This window comes from Pyxicephalus adspersus, chromosome Z, assembly GCF_032062135.1.
Source record: "Pyxicephalus adspersus chromosome Z, UCB_Pads_2.0, whole genome shotgun sequence".
NCBI lineage: Eukaryota > Metazoa > Chordata > Amphibia > Anura > Pyxicephalidae > Pyxicephalus > Pyxicephalus adspersus.
The window spans coordinates 68,432,609-68,457,630 of record NC_092871.1 but is presented as its reverse complement, the minus strand read 5'-3'; the positions used below and the strand labels follow the sequence as shown (position 1 = coordinate 68,457,630).

Genomic DNA, 25,022 nt, shown 5'->3' with positions numbered 1-25,022 from the left:
CAGTGAGCCTGCAATGCAATGCAGTACAGTAGTGGACATGCAGCATTTGTTCCAAAGCAGAATACCAAAATATAGATGGTATATATGTGTGTGTTTTTCAGTGTACTTCCTAGGTGTATTAATGAGTCATTCATCTGTGTTTTATGGATTACCGTACTACAATACTGCAATTCACTTGTGTCAATGACAGCACTTGTTGTCACTGTCAGTTCAAAGACCACATAAATAGCTCAAGCTTTTAAACTAAATTCAAATTGAATGATAAATCAATACACCAAATAGCAAAGGGACAGACAAACAAACACTAATATTACAAAATCCAATGTTTACTTGTGAGCAAATTAGACAATTACTGGCCCTACTGTACTAGCGAAGTCGTTAAAAAGCTGAGCCATAAGCAGATATATAAAAACATGGTGAATTCGACAAGACCCTGTAACGTCTTGTTTTGGAAGATGCCTGCACCTCTGAATAAAACCATGAAGACGGCAGATCTGACCTCTCGTCTGAAACATGAGTCTAAGTCTTTCCAGCAGACTTGGTTCCACTGGAGGAAATACCATTTTTTTCTACATTAAGACTCTGCTATTTTCAATAGATGACCATGTTAGAACTGTCCATTTTGCGGCCACTCTCTCTGCGCCATTCTCTGCCCATCCAGAAACTGCTCATTTTGCCATCCTCCCCAGACACTCCCCTTTATAAATCTAATTATTTGTGACCTTCCTTTACCTCTGATATTTGCTTACGCAGGTAGTCCTCGAGTTAAGGACATCTGACATACAGAGGACTCCTAGCTACACAGGCTTCCTTGCTGGCTTGTGTAACAGAACAGAGGCTTGATGGGAGGGAGGAGGCTGTTTGCATGCTCTTGCAAGCTCTTGTAACTCCTTAATGACCAATATAATTTCTGCAGTTGTTTCTTTCTGCATTTCAAAGAAAAACTTGGAAGTTAATGAATGTCTAGGCTCCATAAAGGTTTTTTTTTTTTGCTTTGTTTGTGATTAACTCACATTGATGATTTTATATAGTAACTGACACCATGTTGCCTAATAATACGTTGAGACAAAAAATCGTCCCAATTGCATTTAATAAAATATTGTCCCTGTTCCAACTTACATACAAATTCAACTTAAGAACAAACCTACGGTCCCTATTTCGTATATAACCCGGGGACTACCTGTATAGATAAAAACATACCCGCATAACATGATAACCACTGTTTTGTTGACTTCATTGCCTTTTGACACTGATGTCTGAGATGCCTTTGTCATTTGTCTTTTTTACCTGATCTCATTTTTAGAGTTGGTATATTGTTTTATGGCAAATTTCTTTTCTTTTTCTTTTTTTTTTTGTATAATTTAAAAATTTATTTGAGGAGCCACTAGGTTAAGACATTTTATGATTTATTAAATTCTCTTCCCCCCCCCCAGTACTTTCTACTCCCTCCCTAACAACCTTCTTAGGATACACACATGAGAGGCACTTCCTAGTGGCTGTCCATTAATGGGATCCTCTTAGGCTCCAGAAGACTGCAGCGTTGTAAGGGAGCTGTGACAAAAGTGCCTGATAGTGAAGTCAACAGTCTGTAATGCTCAATCAGTCTCCAATCCTTGGAAAGGAAGAATTTTAATTGCAGTTTTCTTTCCAAATATATTGCTCCATAATGGGTATACAAACACCTAAATAGAGAACAGCAACCAGAAAGATGGAAAACATTTTCTTTTACCATCTTGTTACCACAAAGAAAGCAGCCTGAAAGGAAATATCGTAGATGAGGTTGTGTAAGGGTTCAGCTTGGGACCCAAGTGGCTGACAGGAAAGCTTTACAGGAAGAGAAATACAAATTTCATGCAGGATCAAGGACACACAGCTAGAATGGAAACAGCAGGGTTGGCTTCAGGCTCTGGAAATACCATACATCTAGCTCACAGGTAGTCTGAAGCCAAGTACTTATAGGCAGTCTGGAAGACATTTAAATAGAAAAATGTGCTGAGCCAAAAGAAATATACATGTTTATTAATAACAGAGTAAACCTTTAACTAGAAGCTTCATTACACTATAAAAAAAGGTCTGTGTATACAAACCAGATCAACTTTTTTATAGACATCCTAGGCAATGAGAATCATTTTAAATAGGACTTCCCTCAACCCACTGATAATTACCTCTAATGTGATCATAAGTTGTTCCTACCTTAAACACTGGTACAAATTACCTAATACTTCTTGGGAAACATATGTCCCGCCCACTGTTGGGAAGAGTAAAGACTTGGAACCTGACCTTTCCCAAGAGGAAGGGTAAAGGACAAGGAAAAAAAATGAATTTTTCAAATGCAAAATACATTAAAAGGTCATGCAAGAAAGCTAGTTTGAAAGCAAGTCAATCAAACACAATGCTTGCAGAGTTTGACTGACTGTTTTTAAAATGCAATTTGTATGTCATTTGTACAAAAAGTTGAATTTTCTGCATCTGTTAAAAAGTCTTTAAACACACAGTAATAAAACAGTAGCAGGGAAAATATAAGGACCAAATAGCGGACTGAAAGAATACATACACACTTACAAACACATACAAACAAGAAGCACTTGCTTTTTGCAATTCCTGTAAGGCATTGCTGGTCAGTTTCCAAGTGTTTGGACCTATAAAGTTAGATGGAGCAATGAAATGATGCAAACCCTCTTTCCCCATGTTCCTGTATGACAAGCACACCTGCATCTATAGATTTGAAAGGATAAAAGGAAATTCTGCAATGGCTTAACTTAATGTATCAATGGTAATCATGCTAACAAAAAGGTGATTTATTATTTGGATCCCATATACACCATTGTAACGAGGTACAATGTATATTATTGAAAATCATGGAAATACACGTTACACGGGTTGCTGCAATGTAGTGTCTTTTACACAACGTGCATCACAGCATGACATGCAAATATGTTGTGAATGAGCCCTTCAGGATTACAACAGACATTTTACTGAATATTAATTTATTAATTTACTTGATTTTGTTCCACAGATGAGAAGTCAAAAGGTATTTTTTCTAAATCTGAGCAAAGCCTTACAATTAACGGTCAACATGCTATGTGAGCTAGATGGCCATTGGGCTTCCTATTGGGTCTGCAAAAGGCAAGTGCACACCTAATGGCAGTCTGATGGCCAACTCAAGGAGAAAACACCAGGTGACAACAGCTTGCACTACATATTACAGATCTAAAACTAATGACAAAGGACGTGCTTTGATATTTGTTACGAGGGTAGACAGTCAGGGGTACTGCTGAGGCATAATACCATTTCTAGATGTTTCAGATACCTTTATCAACTCATATGTAATGATTTATATATAAAAAAAAGTGTCTGTTCTAAAAGCTGGACACTATAATTAAGCATGAGGGTTCTGTTTCAACGAAATAACAAAAAACAATACTTTTAGCATTTCCTGCAAGTGTTTGTGCATGGATTAGCACCAGGGCTGTGGAGTCGGAGCTGAAGTCGGAGTCAAAGACCACTTTGGGTACCTGGAGTTGGGAGTCGATAAAAATGTGCTGACTCCGACTCCTGACAAATTTAAATTATAATAAAAAAATACAGCAAGTTCAAATGTCCTATTTCACAAACAATAGTCAAAATTAAGTACTTCTCTGATGTAAGAATAAAGCCCAGTGCATAGTTGTATTTCTACTAGTGTGAACGTCAGCTGAGCTATTATACAACCTGACATTCACATTATTGTAATCTGGTTTATGTACATTACAAAAAGTGTTTTCATTTTATTTCAGATATATTGTGTTTAACAAGTTTGTTTGAGTGTACACAAGTGTAATGATGAAGGTGTAGGTGAGTGCTATGACCTGATGTGTGTTAGGTTGTCCTGTCTGCACTCTTCATATCTCCCATCCAGGGCTGAACTTTAACATCATTTAACATCATTTTATGTGTATAGTGCATATTGTGTGTATGTTTCTGAGTAAAATGTAGGACTCTGTGTTGTGTGTATAATATATATGTTTGTGCATGTTTTTATGTATAGGACAAATTTTGTCTAAGTTTAGTGCAGGGCTATAGCCTATTTGTGTGTATAGTGCCGTGTTGTATGTATGTTTGCAATAGTGCAGGACTATGTGTATCTTTGTATTTAAATCAAAAAATATGCTAGTTAGTATAACATATTTTATATTTGTATTTTAGTGAAAGCAGCACCCCATTTACAATGGCAAAAAATCTGTCAACAAACACGATAAAGTCTGCTGGTATGAGCACTCTACATTACCAAGTTATGGGAAACATTACGTGTGCCAATGTATTCTTTTTTCTATGCACAAATTAGCAGTTTCAGTGGGACATAAATGGATAAAATGGATAAACCTGCAGGGCTATGTGTATGTTTGTTTGTATGGTGCAGGAATGTGTGAATGTTTGTGTATAGTACATATTGTGTGTATGTTTCTGAACAATCAAAGAATATGCTAGTTCGTATAACATATTTTATATTTCAGTGAAAGCGGAACCCCATTTACAATGGCAAAAAGTCTGTCAACAAACACAATAAAGTCTGCTGTTTATGAGCACTTTATATTACCAAGTGATGGGAAACATTTTGTGTGCCAATGTATTCTTGAAGATAATGGTGAAAAACAATGTGATGCAAAAATTATCAGCTTCAGTGGGACTAACAAAAATGCACCTACAAGAGCATCATATTTGAAAGGACACTTGCAGCGATTTCACCCTGAAGTGTTACAAGTTGTGAATGAGAAACATATCAATGAAAATATTTCATCTACTTCTGGGATAAAAAATATTCAGAAATCTACTGGAGACCAAACACAACTAAGAAGAATATTTATATATCTGACAAAGTTACCATAACAATGACACCAGAAAAATTTAAAAACCACAATATTGAAATGGTAGTAAGGAATACAGCCACCCTTTTTAGCCTAAGTGAGGAAATGGCTAAAAAAACTTGGTGATTCTCTGGAAAGAGAAAGTACAAGGAAAATTATAATTGAAGAGGTAAAATGTAAAAAGGAAGAACTACGAAAAGGTCTGAAGGAACATTTTGTCTTCATAAAAATGGATGCATGCACACATCAATCAGTCAATTATTTTGCAAATAAGGTTAGATTTGTTGATGAAAACCTTGGCAGTAAAGGACACCCAGGCACATCATACCAGTAACTATTTTCAGAAGTTAGTGGAGGATGTTTTAGAAGATTTTGAAATTAAAAAAGGAACAGATTCTATGTATTGTGACAGATAATGCTTTTAATATGTTGAGCACAAATGAGGAAATGAATAAAGTAGATGAAGAATGTGACAGACAGATATTAAAGGAAGACAGTTCTGCAAGTATTGGAGAAAGTGAAAGCGAAGAGAATGGTGACATTTTGGTTAACATTGTTGAAGAAACATAAACATATGCGTTGTGCTGTTCATACTCAGAATCTCTTACTGGATAATCAAATCTTTTTAGCTACTATTTATGTTGATCCAATGAGCCGAATTTTGTTGAACGATGATCAGACTGATACTGCAAAGAATGGCCCTCTATGATGTAGATGTAGTTCGCATGAAGGGATTACTACCTGAAATACCGCCACTGGATGAAGCTATAAGCACTGGTAAATCAGGATCATCCTCTTCAAATGAAGAATTAGACTTTGATTCCTACTTGGACAAAATGGAACTTTCAACAGTAAAGCGATGTTGCATATGCGTGAAAGATAAAAGACCAGAAAACATCCAAATAGTTTCCAGCAGGAATTCTTTAAAGAATTTAAAGAAGTAGAAAAGCTCATCGAAACTGGCTGTAGAAGAAGACATCCTTCTTGATCCCGAGATTATTAGTGATGTGGGTAAAACTGTAACAGCAATGCAACCCACCCAAATCAGTGTTGAAAGACTATTTTCAGCTCTAAAAATAATCAAGTCAGATTTAAGAGTTCTTTGAAAGAGGATCTGGCAGATGCAATTCTGTTTCCTAGAACAACACTTCACTGAGTTAGTTCTGGATTGCATTTAACAGCTATTCTACTTTACAACTATATTCCAAGTTTAATTTATATATTTATTATCTATATTTTCCAGCTTTTGTTTTTGTTCATGTAGGTAAGCTTTGTTTTTGTTTTAAAACTAACAAAGAATGTGGTTCATATTTTTAAATTGGTAAAGTTCCTGTTCCCGATTTTATTGCATGCTATGCTACTACTTTATAGCCACTTGATAAAAACAGTAATTCTTACTGTTTTAATTTTTTGTCTTTTGTTTAAACTGGCCAATACAGTAGAGCCTCAGCTTGCTAGCCAGTAGTTCTGTAGGTAAATGGCGTGTTATGTTGTCTTCCTTCAATCAACATGGAAAATACATTAGCATCTTATAGAGTTTCTCGTTTTATCTTTACACTTTTGCATTCAAACTTCACAAAAAATTTAGACCCCCAAAAATTCATAAATCAATAATTTTATTATAAAATTAAATATAACAATATTTTTACCATAAACGGTTTACTCAAGAAATGAATACAAATATGTAATAATTAAATGATTTATTAATCATTAAGGCTTTCTCTTCTTAGGTATTTAGGCAAAAAGCTATACACTATTGATGCTTTCAAATAAAGCACTCAGATTAATTAGTCTATTTCTTCCTACTTCTTCTTTCCATTTAGAGAACATGTTCTCAACAAGATTAAGAAATGGAGAGTATAGTGGTAAAAATAGGAGTTGGTGTCCCTTACTTTTAACCAAGCTCTTTACCTGGCTAATTTTATGAAAGGGGACATTATCCATAATTAGGATGGCATGCTGAACACTCTTTTCACTAAAAACATTCAAAACCTCATCAATAAAATTGAGGAATGCTTCTTGAATAAATGCTCGTGCTTGTGACTTACAGTGGAGGGTCCAATTTTTATTCCTCATACAACAAACTGAATAATTTCTGGAACACACTCCAGACACAACATGCACCGCCGTTTGCCCAATAGGAGGTCTTCTCCTTTTGATTCAGATTGAGATGTTAACACCTACTTCATCAAGAAAGTACTCTACCAGAAGATTCATAGGTCTTAATAATTTTGGTTATGGTTGTAACAATTTTGGTTATGGTCGATTACAACCCGAAACCATTGCTATCTGGGAAGCATTACTTTCATTGAGATAACTGTCTACCACTCTTTGACATTCTGCATTACTTAATTTTTTGTGAAGTTTGAATACAAGTGTGAAGATAAAATGAGCAACTGAGAGTCATAGTCAGGGTTACCAGAAACTGAGGAGTTGGAGTTGAAGGATTTATCTACCGACTCCACATCCCTGATTAGCACAGCAGTACCTACTCTAGTAATGACACTTGTTTAGCAAGGGTGCTTGCAAAGACATTCAGCCTGCCAATGCTAATGCTTTTCCACATGGCTTGAGACTATCACTCATTACCACCTGCACATTTGTTGTGCAAGCAAGGCTTGCAGCCATTTAAGGGTCTGATTTTTTTACCTGTGATTACAGCATCATTACAAACAGAAAACACAACACTGTGGCAGCTCTCAGTGATTGTTATAGAACACAGGACGGAAAGGGAGGAAAAGCAATCAGGAAGGAATGTCAAAGACCCTTATCAACAAATGAGGAGGGAAAAAGGAGGGTGTTCTATATAATTGATGGCTCCTGCTTTGCTGTCATATAGCCACAATGGGGCAAATAACTTAACAAACTATTAACTAACATTCAACACGGGACTAAATGATCAGTGCAAGTGTGTGAAGCAGCAGCACCTCAACTTACATTCTTCAGCTGACATACTCACAATGTACTTTTTTACCTCTGTCAGTACATTTAGTTTTTTTTTTTGATTATCATTAAGCATCTTTTTTACGCAATTCCACACACCCTAACCTTATTGTAAATGTCAACATTAAAGCAGTACCAGTTTATGTAGGAAAAAAAAGGACCATTTCCCCTTTTTAAAACAATCAGCCCAGGTCATAGATGCTCAAGGCATCATATGATCACTTACAGAGATACATAACTTGATTATTTGTAAAATAATGTACTTTTTGTGATCAATGCATAAGATTTTTTTAACTGAAGGCTCATGAGGCAAACCAATAAACAGCCTTGCCTGGTAGGGCTGGACATGCTATGTATCTATTTAAACTGAATAGCTAATGTCCTGGTTTCCCTACTTCTCATGAGCTATTGCTCCCTATGTTTTTTCCCCTCACCTTAACCAAGATCTGTTGTTCAGGTATTGAAATAGGCCAATACTAGGTGAAATTTATTATTTACTATTTGCATTAAAAAAATATTAAAAATGGATATATTACTAAACACAGCAATGTTTTAGTTTCTGACTTTTACAACACCTGGTGTTTGGGTTCAAGGATAACTAGTGTATTGTCCTTGGTTAGATACTCCCCTGTACCTGCATACTGTGCTTCTCCTTAACTGCTCGCTATGGCCCTAAACTGCATGTGAACCAAGGTCCGAATCCTTTTTATTGCTAAGAATGGCTACATATAAATAACAAAGCCATCCATAGGAAAAAATGGGACACAGAGGGTGCTGAATCTGTTTTAAAGTATTAGCAGAAATGATTGCATAGTGGGGATCCCAGGAAGTGGGTTGCATGGGAGTATTTACCACAAGGAATCCACCTTTATTCTAAAGCTTTCACTGCCAAAATGGGTCCATCCACCTTGGTCATTTGGGGAGAAGACTTATTTGGATCCTGACAAATTTACAAAATTCTGTTAAAGAACTGCATTTTTTAAAACCCAATCCTCCTGATATAGCAGCTTAAAAAAAAAAAAAAATCAGCAAAACGCATTAAGCCTATTTTTTTCTGGATGATATACAGTGGCTTTAGAAAGCTTCCAGAATCCATTCACTTTGTTCAGTTTTGGTTTGTTGAAGCCGAATGCTAAAATCATTTAACTTTTTTCTAATAATTCTTTACTCAGAACTCCATAATAGCACATTAAAAACATAATTTTAGAAAATGTTGTAAATTTATTTTAAAAAAAATACCACAATTATGTAACTATTCAGACCTTGTGCATCCATCTGTGGCAAATTAAATAGATTGGACGTAATACAGAAAGACACCTCTCTATAAAAGTCCTCAGAGCTGCATATGCATTTCAGAGCAAAAATCAAGCCATGAAGTCAAAGAAACTGCCTGCACAAGAGAAACAAGTGGGAGCGATTCTTTCCCACTCAGCCTTTTTAACCCAACGCTTCTGCCCTTGATGGGCTTCTTCAGGGGTATATATATCTTGTGTGCTTGTTTTAAATATACAGGTTTGCATGTAATATTCTCGGTGATACAGGGACTTGAGGTCTCTATAGTATTTCAAATCATAACTGTGCCTTTGGTATGCTTATCTTGTCAGAAACTTATGTGTATTCCTGATGAGACTGCCTCTGCAGCTCACCAGTGGAAAAGATACAGGGGAGAGCGAAGAATTGTTGTTGATTTTATGAAATGCTAAATTTCCTAGAGTTGGCAATAATCCCAATAAAGGGACTATACGTGTGTTAATATTTTCTTCCGCTGACATTTCCCTTAAACCCTTTGACATTTGGACTTTAAAAAATAAACTATAAAGGTTTTCATTTTAATTGTATTCAGTCATTGTGGATGGTATATGGCTTTAAAATCCCATCAAACTGCACATTTTATATTTTATATTGAAAGCTGTAGATTTAAAAAGATTAACCAAGTTTTGAACAGTTTAAAGCATTTTTAAGATTTCAGGGACTGGGTTTATATGTACTTTACCTTCCTGGCAGTCTGAATATTAAGTATTTTTAAATAACAAAACGGTACCTACAAAAAATACTTGTTATTTTAAATTTCCTGCCTGGTCCCACCTCCTAGCCGCATCCAGCTGCACGCTCGTACTGCCCAGCCAGCATGTGCATCCCCAACGTTCACACACCAGCATCTGTGTATGCCAGGTCAGCATCGTTTGTTTTTCAGATACTTCAACAAGTCAGCAAATGAGTATGATTCCCTCACAAAGTTGTAAGGAAGAAAAAAAAAAAAAAAAAAAAAAAAAAAAAAAAAAAATATATATATATATATATCTCTGTACACCTCCTTAATCGGTAGTCTCATATCCTCCTTTGGCTTACAGTACCATCTGTATGCTGATGACACTCAAATTTATCTGTCCACCCCTGACCTGTCTCCCTCAGTCCTGGATAAGGTCTCATGCTGCCCATCAGCCATCTCATCATGGATGTCTGACAGATTTCTGAAACTCAACCTGGATAAACAACACTGTTATTTGGCCCTCCCCTCAGGCACGTTGTCTTAGCGTCACCTTTGATTCTGCCCTCTCATTTACCCCCCATATATTCAGAGCATTTCAAGGTCCTGTCACCTGCGCAACATCTCCAAAATCCGCCCCCTACCTGTCCCCTGAGACCACCAAACTCCTTGTACATGCTCTTATCATCTTGTCTGGACTACTGTAACCTCCTCCTCTCTGGTTTTCCACTAACCTGACTCTCTACTCTACAATCTTTTATGAATGCTGCAGCCAGACTCATACATCCTTCCCACTGCTCTTTTTCTGCTCCATCTCTTTGTATAGTTCTTTTCATTGGCTTCCATTTCACCTTAGAATCAAACTCAACGCTTCTGTGCTTTGCCTTGAAAACCCTCCACAGTTATTGTCCCACTTATATTTCTGACTTGGTAAAAAAAATACTCCCCTAGCCACTCCTCCAATGACCCGCTAATGACTTCCTCACATATAACCTCGTCACACGCACAGCTCCAGGACTTTTCTAAAGCTGCCCCGACTCTCTAGAATGGTCTTCTTTGTCCTATTCAGCTTGATCATACTTTCTGTTCATTTAAAAGAACACTCAAAACCCATTTTTTTTCAAACTTGCCTACTCATCTTCTTCTGTCCTTTGAAACCCTCACTACTTCCCACCACTCCATATCCCCCCTTCTAATGTGTGTTATTTTCCCCACCTCCTAGATTGTTAGCTCTCCTGGGCAGGGTCCTCTCCTACTCCTGAGTCAATGTCTGTATTTGTTTGTCATTTGCAACCCCTATTTAATGTACAGCACTGCGTAATATGTTGGCGCTATATAAATTCTGTTTATTAATAATAATAAACCAAACCAAAGGAATAACACTAAAGCTTATTCAGGTAATATGACAAATAAATGATCTAGTTTTTATTGCTAGGTTGTATTTTCAACTTCTGGAACCAAAAATGATCATTACTGATTAGTCAAGCTAGATTACTGATGTACAGACATGATGTTCTGTTTTATGGAGAGAAGGTAGAGAAGGGGTGAGCCACTTAGAGAACATCAGCTCTTAACAGGTTCTTAGAGATCCAACAGGGCAGTTCACCAACAACCTCCTCTATGAAGTCAGGTATACTATGTACACACAATTGATTTTCTCAAGATAATCAAGAACAAATCTAAAGTACACAGTGCACACATCATAAAAGCTTATGAACATTTAATGTTTGTTTACATTAGAGGACTATCAGTCTGCCAAACAACTTAAAATCATATTTTAGATCCCGAGTCGTAAGTTTAGAACAGTAATGTCTTCACAATACTTATAGTTACATGAATTGGAGCACTTCTAAAATTTTACTATTCATGATCTGGGCACAGGTTCACTTTAAAGAATTATTACTGAATACAGAGCTACATTACTTTGTGTCTTTCATATCTGCCTACATCTGAGTTCTGCTTTAAAAATGATAATAATAAATACTTTTAGACTGCTTTCAAACTAATACTGAAACAATTGTAAATTAACATGGCATATCGCTAAAGGCACAATTAAAGTCTAAAAAATTGGAACTGAAAGGCAGCCTGGGAGACCTCTGAACTTGTATGGGCAAAGCACTGTTAATCTTCTTAACATGCAAGCAGCATTTACTTCTTAAGGTGTAGACCCAGAACACATACAATATAAAAATCTAGAACTCGCAGTACAAGTTCTTCATTCTTGTTCCATGTTAGTGACTTGTTTCTGGAACAAGATTAGTAAAATATTCTCTGATTCATTTTAAGCATTGAAAACAATTTTGGTGTAGAAAAAGGAAGCTCAGAGGCCACAAGAAGAGACCAAACTGATCTACCCCTCTCTGGCCGAACTCAAAAGCTCCCAAAAGCACCCAAATTTTAAGAGAAAGCTTTGTACAAGTTCTTCAATTTTTTGTGCTTTATGGTTACCCAAGAAGTTCTTGACAACCATGACATAGCTGTGCCAGGCAGAAGCTTCAGTATCAAGTCATGTAACTTGTGAAATTTCAGTCATTTATCAGTTTCCAAAACTGGGGTCCATCAAAGATTCCGGCTTTTAATTTTTCAGTACTCAATCCAGGGAAGAATTTACAAATGTATTTGAAGCAATCACCGTCCTTGTTCAGAGCTCTAACAGATTGCTTCATACATCCCAGCTTTGATCCAGCTTTGCTCCACTATCCCACAAGCAGATAAAACATGGGTACTTTGTGTATCCACTTTGCTGTCCAAGTAGGAAGTTCATTATTTTTAAATCAACACATATGGACCATTGGTTTTCATGATAGCAAAGCTTTTTGTAAGACCATTTTGATATTTTCATACTCTTCTTTAGGTTTTGTTGAGTGACCAATTGGAATTGATGCATAGCAGTTGCCATTGTGAGTTAAATAGATTTCAATCTTTGAGTGGAACGGTCTATAAAAAGCCGCCAGTCTTCTGCTTGGTATTCTGGTACTCCCATATGGGCTAGTAGCCCAGGGAAGTTACAATAGTACACAAAGTCTCCATCATCACTGAAATATGGTAGGAGTGTTACCTCTCTTGTCCTATAAACCGTTATTTTAACTTCCAATCTCAGACAGTTCTTTTCTTTTAGCCTGGATGCTAAAAGTTCAGATACTTGTTTTGACAGACTTAGGTCACGTAATAAATCATTGAGCTCTTCTTGGAAGAACTGCTGGTTTGATGAAACAGTTCCTTCATATTCACTTCCACTGCTAACTCCTGGATTACACTCCAAATCCTGTATATCCTCCATGTGGGATACAGGAATATCAGGGAGTGTACTGAACACTGGTATAGGATCATCAGCACCATACAGCACAGGTCGTCTTGCTGATTCCAAATCAGGGTACCGTTGACGTAGGAAGAACCTGGAAGAACAGAAAGAAGATGGTGGCGCCTAGCGTGCCGGCCTGAAGACAAATGCTAGGACGACGCAAGACCCAATGGAGGAAATGTCCAAACTGATCGACTGCTCTGGGGGATTGAAGGTAAGTGTAGTTTTTTTGGGGGTGGTTTTTGGGTTTACTTTCTCTTTAATTCTGACATGATGAAGGTGATCATTCCCTAGGAAACAAAATAGTAAAAATGCAGTAGTCACACTCCCCAAAAGTAGAGAGTTAACAAATTTAAATTTTACCTGGTCTGATGAATTCCTATTTCTGCTGAGCAACACAAGTAGTAGTCCAGTCACCCAATCTGAATTCAATAAATCTGTATTCATAGAATGAATGTACAACTGAACTATTAACAAAAATTGCACAATGAAAACATGTTACCATGAATCAGAATATCAAGAATGTTTTTACAATGTAAAGCCATGCCATAAAAAAAACAAACATTTTGAGGGCAAAGAGGAGGCATACTTAGTTTTAATACAGAGTTCCTATAGCGCTCAGGGAACTTTTAACGTTCTTGGAAGTGACAGTCATAAATCAAATGTCTATAGCATATTCTGTACAATTGAGGAATACACCTGAATTCGGCAAAGTGTTACATGCATGATTGTTTATATGCTAAATCCGACCAAGCTCAGTCTAACATATTTATTTATTGTGATGTCCATCTTAACCTCCTGGGTGTTTCACTGATATCTTGATTTCTGTACCAAAAGCGGTACACTGTTTTTCATGAATTTTTTATTTTTTCTTAAATTGTAGACCTGTAACTTACAGAAATATGTTCAAACAAGGGTCCAGTAGATATCTTGAATATAATAAAAGTTAGCACAGAGCAGCGCATAAAAAAAAAAAAAAAAAAAAAAAAAAAAAATTAAAAAATTAACTTTAACAATAAAATTAAAAAAATAAATAAATAAATAAAAATCAGCTTAAACAAGAATGCATATATAAATAAAAAATACTGAAAATGCAATAATTCAGTATACTGTATAGTATCTGAATCTCTTTCCGTACTTCCATACAAAAAGCGTTAAATTTTTTGCATAGAAATTTATTTTAAATTGTAGGCTATAATTCTTAGGCATAACTCACCGAAATTTGTCCAAAATGTATTAAATTTAATAATAAAACTTAAAAAATAAATAAATTTTTTAAAACATTATAAAAAAAAATCTTTAAAAAAAAAATAGTGTGTAATGTAATGTAACTGTACAGTAGCTTATATATATACCCTGTTTCCCCTATGATAAGGCACTGTCTTATATTTTTTGAAATGCCAAAATATGCCCTAGGTCTTATTTTCAGGTGGATGTCTTATTTTTCCACGAAGAAGACTACTGTACACATTTATAGTTGAAAATCACTCATGATCACTCATGTGCCATTGATTGTCCCCTTCTGATCACTCATGTGCCATTGATTGTCCCCTTCTGATCACTCGATCAGCAGCTTGCTTGTCCTTTGAAGTTACTTTCAGTTTCACTCTGCACTGCAGCCAGCATCGAGGAGTCACACAGAGGCACACACTATCAGGTATCGGAGGATGTCTTATTTGCGGGGGGTGCTTTATTTTAATTGTTTGAGCAAAACTGGGGGGGTGGCTTATTTGATGGGGATGCCTTATCATCCGGGAAACATGGTGATTTGAATTTCCTGCCCCGCCTCCCGCACCGACGCATGTAGCGACGTCACCGGGAAACCCCCGGAGAACGCCACTGCACACACTGGGAGAAGACAGAAGAGAGAAAATGACACAAGGTAAGTGTTTTTTTTTTCAGTTGTAATCTGATTGTCATACAGTGTTGTATGACAATCAGAATGCACTGTAAAGCTTGTTTCTATTTTTAGCTAGCCAGAACCCGGTACTGGGTAAATGCTTTTAGCAAGTTTTCTTACCCCGAACCAGGTTCAGGGTAACCGCCCAGGCGGTTAAACTAGCACAGTAAATAAAAATTTTCAGGGAAGTAATTTTTGATCCCAGGTGATATTAATTTATTTTTTGTTTAATATAATAATATTGTTAATTTATATATTTATTATTCCCAAGTTTTATTTGTTTTTTAAGGTTGGAATGTTAAAAATACACAAGGTATCTTCAAAAGGTTAACATTAGAGTTAACATTAAAGGAGGGGGGGGGGGGGGGGGAATCAATGCAACTTTAGAAAACTCAAAATTAAATTAAAAAGATGCATGCTTACTATAAAATTATTAACAGTAAACCACTAAACTTCCTTATGTGACCTAACTCCTAAAGAAAATATCTAAAGTAAAAAAAAAAAAAAAAAATAATACTTTTTATCCAGTGTCCGTCTCTGAATACTGGGAAAGGACAGTAGTAGTAGTAGTTCCAAATCTCTGTATATATTAGCATCATTTTGCCTGATATTACACTGTCTGTATTGGCTAGCACACACAAAACATCACACCTTGTTTTAACTTTATAGCTGCACTGTGAAACCATTAGCTCTTTTCTAACCACCAGTCAGTACTATTAATAAACTATTAAAAGTTTATTTTGTTTTGTTTTTTTTTTTTGTTTTTTTTTTATTGTTGTGTTTCAGAGTGTTTTCCTCGCCAAGGAGGTCACTGGACATAAAGTGAGTAAACAATGTCAAATCAGGATGCCAAGCATTCCCATTCAGTAACCCTTAACAAGCATACAAATAATATAACACAACTATAAACCAGACCTTTTAATTAAAAAAATACCATATTGATTGCGAAGGTTTGCTACACTATTTGTGTTTTACATCACAATATTAAATAAAAACGCAAGTTACATTAGTCAGTCATGAAGACTTAAAGGCATCCATAACATATTACAAATACTGAGGTGGGGTTTTAAAACACTATATTGGTTCAGTTGAAATAGCAAAAAGGATGGCAACTGTAGACCATGAAGCTCATTTAGCCATTTTTTGTCTTGACAAGTAATCAGCATGTACAACACAACTGTAGTAATCAAATTTATTTAGGTATTGTGGAAAAAGCCCATGTAATGTGAACCAGACAATTAGAAATTAATTAAATTAAAGTCTTAAAGCTACCTAAACTCAGAAATTTCACTCTTCATAAAAGGGTTGACAACCCTTTTATGTAAGGTAAAAATTCTGTTTGTTTTTATTTTTAAAGGAGGAAGAGAGGGATTTCCTTTCAGGGCCGTTCAAGGTGGGGGGTGGAGCCATCAGCGTGGGACGAGAGAGAGTCCAGCCTACTGTGCCTTCTTGACCTCCTAAAATGGCCTAGTAGCCAAAAAGGTTTGCTGACCCCTGGCGATCAAGAATGAATGGGAGCACAAAGCCTGCTGGGATACCTACGTCACGCATCCCGGGAGGCTCTTGGGTGCTAGTTCTGCGCATGCCAGAGCATCTTGGGAATGCGCAGAAAAAGCCTTTTCATGAAAAGGGAATAATTTGCCAAGTTTCTTTTTCTAAACCACGTCACCCGATCTCACACCTGGGTCAGGTGACGTAGGAAGTAGAACCTGAAAAACGAGGCGAAGATGGCGGCACCCAGCACACTAAATAATAAGGTGTCAACCATCAGGTAAGCTGCCGTTATCTAATAGTAGCCCAAATGAATATGACTAACCACTACTAGTTTTACAATGGCCTGCACAGACTTATAAACTACCATTGCTAATGTGCTTTTTTAATGCATGCTTCAGAGCTGCATTCCTTATCCTAAAATTACTAATCCATGGAGTCACTGACCCAGGGATGTACATGGCTGTTTTGGGTTGGTTGCCATATAATGAAGAAAGGATAATAAGAAATGCTCTGATGGAGGAATCTTGAAATACAAGTTAGCAACAGTAACTACCGTAGCATAGTTTTGCCATCGTGGAATCTCTATAAAGTGGGTATAAATTGCAGGGCAAACAGGTTTTTCTAAATCCCATCACAAAGTCAGTGCCTATATTACAATTCAACTAAATAAATTAATGGACCATGATAATTTAATAAAAGGTCCAGACGCAAAGAACGACAGTTTCTCAATAACCAAGTATAGTTTCTGGTGGAATTAAATTAAAAAAAATGAAAAAAAAAGTATTCTTTGTCTACAAAAAAAAAGAAGGAAGAAAATGAATAAAATACAAACATACAAAACTTTTCCTAGCTACTGGTGACTTTTTTAAGCTTTGCTCACACTGCAAAGGTACATGTATCATGAAGCTCAGACACCTTTGCTTACAAAAAAAAAAGTCTCATATAAAAAAAACAACTCATATGAAGGAGACTGTCCAATAGCCAAGGAGGAGCATTTTTGACCTGGAAAGATGGCAGTGAAGAAGGAAGATGCAGGGGACATAGTGGTGACAGGTAAGGTAAAAAAGGTATAAAAAGGTAAGTGAATAAAAAACAAAACAACTCACACCTTTTATTTATAAATAAATAGGGGATCTCCTAAAGAGATGTGGGGGGGGCTGGATTTTGTCAAATCTACCATTGCTAATTTCTTCATTAAATATTTTCTCCTACGTATTGTCAGTCATCACAGTTAACCATAATGATAAGGGGGTCATTTACTAAGAGAATAAGTAAATTAGAGTTTGCTGAACTCATTATGAAGAATGCTTATTGCCTAATTGTGCCACAATTTACAGGACTCCAGAGCTGCATACTCATCCTGGATCAGTGATTCAGAAGTATTAAGGTTAGGGTAATCAGAACACCAGCCAGACAAGTTGTATTTTTTAGAATCAATGGCAATGGCATTTGTATTAATCTTTTACTAACAGATTCACTTTGATGAAAAGATTTACGATTTACTTTTAGGAGGCAGAGCCTATAGTACATGCATTCAGCCCATAGCACAATTTCAAGTATAGCTTGAAATAATCAGCTATTTATTGATTCATTGGGGGGGGGTCACACTCCACTGAAAATCTCTGCAGGGGTACGATGGAAAAATTGCAAAAGCAAATGCACTTACAATCAAATGGTGAAGCACATTTTTTTTTCATTTATTGGGAGTCTATAATTATACTGTAATATTTGATTGACCTGGGTTCACCACATTCTAAGCAACAACTAGGCTGCAAGGGAAAATACCATTTGAAATGACAAAAAAAGGAAAATTGAAAACTATAGGGACTTTTAAAGCATCTAATTCACAAAAATAGCATGGACAAAAAAAATCAAATTTAAAACATTACAATACACCAATACAAGATACATCTTTCATTCGATATAATTCAAAAAAAAAAAACAATGCAACACAGTCATTACAAGTTAAAACACAACATCAGTCATTTGATCTCAATTTCTCACATATGTCCCAAAACAGACTCAAAGCATTTCACAGCTCTATTAGTTTGCTTCTTCAGGAGCAAGGTGGGGCATATCAGATCTAAATCTCAAACGATTGATATATATCGAACAATACAAAGAAAAATTCAAAACTGACAGAAAACAGATAAATATATATTCTCAAAATTAAAAGATAATTAAAGATTACAGGATCAAACCACAACAAAGCATTTGCGGGGAGGGCCCCAATCCACATATCAGATCTCTGCTTGTTTCCCCCCTAAGCTAGCAGAGTGACCTCCCCTACCTCTCCCCACACCCTCCTCTGCTGCCACAGAGTATTGTTGCCGTTATGCAGAGGTGTGTTTTGGTAGTAGGCTGGGGGGGGGGGGGGAATAGGGAGGAGTGTGGCTACCATGGGTGGTTTAAGATTGGGGATAAGGAAGTACAATTCAATTTGCCCTTTCCTCTCCCTGAACAGGGAGAGACATTGGTTCTCACATGGAACGCCATTGCCAGTGTGGAGGTACATTAAGGGAGGGAACTAGTGGGGATCACCCTCACTATCATCCATGGAATGAACATGTGCTTAACTTTATAGCAGATAGGATTGACTTCTAAGCAGGGTATGTTATGGTATTATGGTTTGCAACCTACTGGGAATTATTGCAGGCTGTACTGGGATTGTCTGCATAGCAAAGAGGTGGCCTTGGATTGTATGGGAAAAAAATGATTTTCACTTTGAAACCAAAAAGGTAGAATGGAAGATATATATGCATGGGGGCATCCCATGAGCTTACAATCACTCCCTTTTCCACAGGTGTAGATTTCTGAATTGAAATTATGAGTACCCAGTTTGAAGTGTTGCACCGAAAAATAAAAATAAAAAAAGTATTAAAAAAAAAAAAAAAAAAAAAAAAGGGATATTGTGGTTTGATCCCCTCCAGTTCCAAGCTATGTGATGTGCTTCTGATTCGGTCAGCTGTGGGTGAAAGGTAGATGGAGTGACCATTATTGTATTTATTTTTGTTAGTGTAAAATCATTATCATTCAAATATCATTGGATTCTTTAGTTTTTGAAAATATATGTTTATCAATTTTCTGTCAATTTTGTGTTTTTGTTTGTTTTTTGTCATTTTAGATATATATCAATACTTTGAGATTTAGATCAGAAGAAAAAGGCTAATAGGTCTGTGAAATGCGTTGAGCCTGTTTTGGGACATATGTGGGAAATTGAGACTATGGAATGATTGATTTTGTGTTTTAACTTGTAATGGCTAGCTTGATGTTTTGTTTTATTTGTATATGGAATTTAGGATGTATATTGTAATGTTTTAAATATGATTCTGGCAAGGTTATTTCTGTGAATTGTATGCCTTAAAGTCAATTCACCTTTTTTTCCATCCATTTATGTTTCGACAATATAGTTTGATACGCAGGAATCAGATTGATCTGAAAAATCAGGGTATTATTGAAAAATCATTTAGTTTATTCTAGAACAAAATAACCATACAGGGAATATTAGGACAAAAAATGTGACCTTTGCTGGCATTCACACGATATCTGAATAAGCACACTGGTCTGTTGTATTGCAAATACTTTTAAAGTGACAGAAGACATCTGGACCTGCATATTGAATGATGTAATATATTACTTCATATGCAAAGGTATAGAACACATGCTTGAATCGAATATTACAATAATAATTTTTATTATTAATAAACAATAATAATATAGAGCCAACATTTTACACGGAGCTGTACATTAAAGGGGTTTCAAATCACGTGAAAGGAGCAGTCAGACAGGAAGCAAATCAGAAGAGGGCAGTGTCACTGATATATGGAGTTCATGATTTGGATCAATGGATTGGTGTAAGGCCAATGGGGGTTCCTATTTTCAAAAAGTGATTAGAATTGTTACCAAGTAATAGTTAGCATTGATTCAAAAAAAAACAGAAGCTGGTAGATTGTAAAGTAGCAGTTGATATAGTGTACTTGGACTTTGCAAAAACTATTTGACACTGTAAACTACAGTATTATTTAAGTTAGGGTCGACTTGCTCCTACTTTCTGCTCATTTAAAAGAGCACTCAAAGCCCATTCTTTTAAACTTGCCTACCCCTGTTCTTCTGTCATTTGAAACCCTTACTACTTCTCACCACTGCAAATCTCCCTTCCTATTGTGTGTTACTTTGCCCACCTCCTAGATTGTAAGCTCTTCGAGGCAGGGTCTTCTCCTCCTCCTCCTCCTGTGTCACCGTCTGTATTTGTCTGTCATTTGCAACCCGTATTTAATTTACATCGCTGCGTAATATGTTGGCACTATATAAACCCTGTTTATTGATAATAATAATATTATTACTAATAATAAAAGTTAAGGTCAATGGGTTTAGAAAAGCCCATCTGTAAATGGATAGAGAACTGGCTTAAAGATCGCATCCAGAGAGTTTTAATTAATGATTCATACTCTGAATGGTCTAAGGTTTTAAATTTGTGTACCCCAGGGTTCAGTTTTGGGACATTTACTGTTTAACATCTTTATAAATGATATAAAGTTTAGGATTAAAAGTACCATTTCCGTGTCTGCAGATGACACCACACAATGTAATGGAATTAAGTCCATACAGGATGTCTATAATCTACAAGCAGACCTGGATGTATTGTTTGATTGAGCAGCCAAGTGGAAAATGATATTTAATATTGAGAAATGTAAAGTTATGCAAGAGGAATCTATTTGGGGGAGTCAGATATGTTAAAGGATCTGGGGGTTCTGGTTGATCGTAGACTTAATAATAGCATGCAATGGCATGCTACAATATCTAAAGCTAGCAAAGTACTTTCTTGTAATATTAGAGAAATAGACTGCAACGATCGAGACATTATCCTGCCCCTGTACAAAGCATTGGTCAGACCACATCTGGAATATGCAGTCCAGTTTTGGACACTAGTTCACAAAAAGGACATTGTGGAATTGGCAGGAGTGCAGAGAAGGGTAACTAAACTAATAAAAGGAATGGATGAGCTCAGCTATGAGGAGAGATTAGCTGAACTGAATCTATTCTCCCTTGAGAAGAGACATTTAAGGGGGGATATGATCACCCTGACGACACCGACTGTACACACGGCAGATTTTCGCCCGATAATTGGCCGATGCCGATTATCGGGCGATAAAAATCTGACGTGCGTACGTAGCTTTACTGTGGACGAAATGTCCATAGGGTTTGAGATATGTTTATTTCCGTGGTTGAACTTGATGGTCTTTTTTCAAACTGACTTACTATGTAAAAGCAGAAGATCTAGAAGAAGAAGGAGGGTAAAGTTTCCTTGTGGCTCTGATAAGGTCATTGGCCACTTTAGAAAAGGCTGTTTCGGTTGAATAGGCAGCTCAAAAACCAGACTGGAGCGGGTCAAGAAGAGAGTTGGTGTTAAGGTAATCGGTAAATATTTTATAGATAAGGCACTGAAGAAGTTTTGAAACATATGGGAGAAGAGAGATAGGACAGAAGCTAAAAGGTACAGAGGATCCTAGAGAGGGTTTCTTCAGGATAAGGAGAATAATGGCATTTTCGAAAGCAGAGGGGTAGATACCAGTAGAAAGGGAGAGGTTGAATAGTTCTGTTAATGCAGGGGCCAAGGTGGAGGAGTAACAAAAGAGTAGATGAGAGGGAACTGGGCCAAGATAACAAGTAGTAGAAAGAGTTGATGAGAGAAGAGAGGCACTTCATCCAGAGCTGAGGCTGGTTAGTGATGATTTACAAGTGGAAGGGGTGGATATGGTTGGAGTGGCGTGGTGAGAGAAGACATCATGTCTGATTTTGACAATTTCTCTGAAGTAGGTGGCTATGTCTTGGGCCGAGAAGGTAGTTGTGGGATAGCAGGTGTGGGGTTAGGGATGTAAGACAGTTTGAGAAAAGGTTGTGGTCAAGGTTACGGATGTCTCTCTGTTATAGACTAAGTCTTGGATGTGGCAAAGGGGGGCAAGAATTAGATAGGCTGAAGGTTATTAGGTTGTGGTCCGAAAAGGGAAACTGTCAAGGTGGGTGAGGTTGCAGAATTCGGAAAATACCAAGTCTACAGTATGTCTAGTGATATGTATGGGGCCGTTTATGTTCTGTGGGAGTCCAACGGAGGTGATAATGGAAAGTCGTTTGGCTGAGGAAGGAGGGTTGGGGTTATCAACTGTGACATTACAGTTAACGAGGATGAGGATGAGCAGGACATGGGAAAGAATACATGGGAGCCAAGAGGCAAAGTTATCCAAAAATTGTGAAACTGGGCAGATGGTGGTAAACAACAGCAACAATGAGGGGTAAGGGGCAGAAAAGATTGACAGAATCGGCTTGAAAAGAGGTGAAAATGAGAGAGGGTGGGGTAGGAAGAACTCTGTATGTACAGTTGGGGAAATGAATGAGACCAACACCACCCCCTACTCTGTTGCCAGGTCTGGGCATATGTGTAAAGTACAGGCCTCCATAGGAGAGTGAAGCAGCAGAGGTAAAGTCCAAGGAGGAAAGCCAAATTTCAGGGAGAGCCAGAAAGTTCAATACATTCAGTCAGACAAAAGTAAATACCTTGTTTTGGCAATACATATAATTTGATGATACACGATCACCCTGCACATAATGGGAAAAATGGTTAGTTCTTTAAAGGGGACCTAAATTGAAGTGCAACTTTTTTGTAATGACTAAATGGTAGCGCAGAGCCTCCTGGCATACCTACGTCACGCAGGAGGCTCTGGCCGCTCCTTTTGCACATGCAGGAGATGGATGCATGCACAGTGAGATCAGCTCTCTGTTTTACCCCTTTGCAACGAGCTACATCATCGGATCTCAGACCAACGTAGGAAGAGGACCAGAAAAGAAGACAGAAGATGGCGGTGCCCAGTGCTTCTTTCCCGCCAGGAGGAAGAGGACGACGTGGGAACTGAATCTTTAACTTTCAAAATATTTCTGTAGTTTTAAACATCATTTTCAAGATTTTTTAAGTCTCCATCTTTTATCAAACTAGGATTTGGGTATCCTGCCATGAGGTTCCTTCTCCAGTTACTTCCTGGAATAGGGAAGCAATCATCTGTCCCTGTGTTCCTGCATTGTTACCGCATCACTTGGGCTTTTATTGGAGATTGCAAATGGTCTTTAACATACCATACCTAGGCATGGTCCACTGTAATTACCAGAAATTCTGAATTTCACACCAACACACTAAAACAGTAGAAAACAATGGTGGCAAAACAACCATTTGAGTCACACTGCAGCGCCCACAATGCATTTACTGTGCATTGTGGTGTGCTGCACAGAAAAGAATGGTTTACTTCTGTTTTTGGTTTCTACTGATGTGTTGGCAGCCCACCAAAAATGAATACCTTTAATAGATGCAACTGAACCAACCTAAAACAAACCCTAATGCAATATAAATAGGACTTAAAGGTTTACCATATTTTTGGATCACTGGGCCTCAGTGTAAAGCATGTTGTGCATTTTTAAATTCATTTTTCTTCTATTTAACCCGGTGTTGCAAAATAGGGCACACATATGTACACAAGTCAGATGATAATCGCTCAAGACGAACAGTCGAGTTTGTCTCCGGTGAGAATCAGCAAATATGTACAGCAGCCACCCCACTTCGTTCATCGACGACCGGTATACAAGTTAATAGAGGAAAGCACAATGGGGTGCAGCTTGATCACCATGCCTCCTCCCCTCTCACGGATGGACAGATCCACAAACGACCGATATACAAGTCAATAGATAAGACCACAATGGGGTGCTGTTTGTTCGTTCTCCCCTCTCTATAGAACTGAACTGGTTCTGTGTGTACAGCGCTTGTTCATCTGTCACTCTGTCACTGGAAATGATCATGAAAGATTGTTTTCAAAGACGAAAAATGCACATGTGTACACAGCCTAACCGAATATAATATGATCACATATACCCTACCTGTCAAAATAATCAGACTTCATAAAATACATATACATAAATCCATACCTAAAATTCACTCGAAAAGACACCGCAATGACTGAAAAAATATTCAATAAATGGTCACTGTTTACCAGTAGCTGCAATAAATTCCAGACAAGGACATTTTAAAACAAAGGGATATGAAAAATAGACTCACTATCCACATTCATTATGACGTCAGCATGAATTCACTGAGAAAATGGTATTGTACAGCTAAGGATGAATACAGACAAAGGGTATTTTAGACAATCACCAATAAACCATATTTATGTAGAAAAAGGACCTTCTAGACAACACTGGAAAAAAATGATGTAATGTAACAATCCACATTTCAAGTAGTTCAACTACTGCCATACATTATAGAAAGTCAAGACAATACTTTTCTTCCGCTGCAATCAAGCTGCATTATTTTTACCATCATGGCTTTGTAATACACATTATTAGTATATCAGATGATATGGTATCAGAAGGTATGACCCTAATAACAAAGGGAGAATATCAATATATGCCACATACGGCAATATTAGTCCACACTCCTGCACAACTTAATAAATAATTTGAGACAGTGGAGCTTGCAATGTCCTAAGGGTCTCTCCTTACTTAATGCAGTAAAAT

At 37.0% G+C, this 25,022-nt stretch overlaps 1 protein-coding gene across 5 annotated transcripts in view; it reads right to left on the bottom strand.

Annotated features, from left to right (window-relative positions):
• LOC140343599 (IQ motif and SEC7 domain-containing protein 2-like) overlaps positions 1–25,022 on the bottom strand; it is a 255,722-nt gene that overhangs the window by 205,674 nt on the left and 25,026 nt on the right. The gene's annotated exons all lie outside the window — the stretch shown is intronic.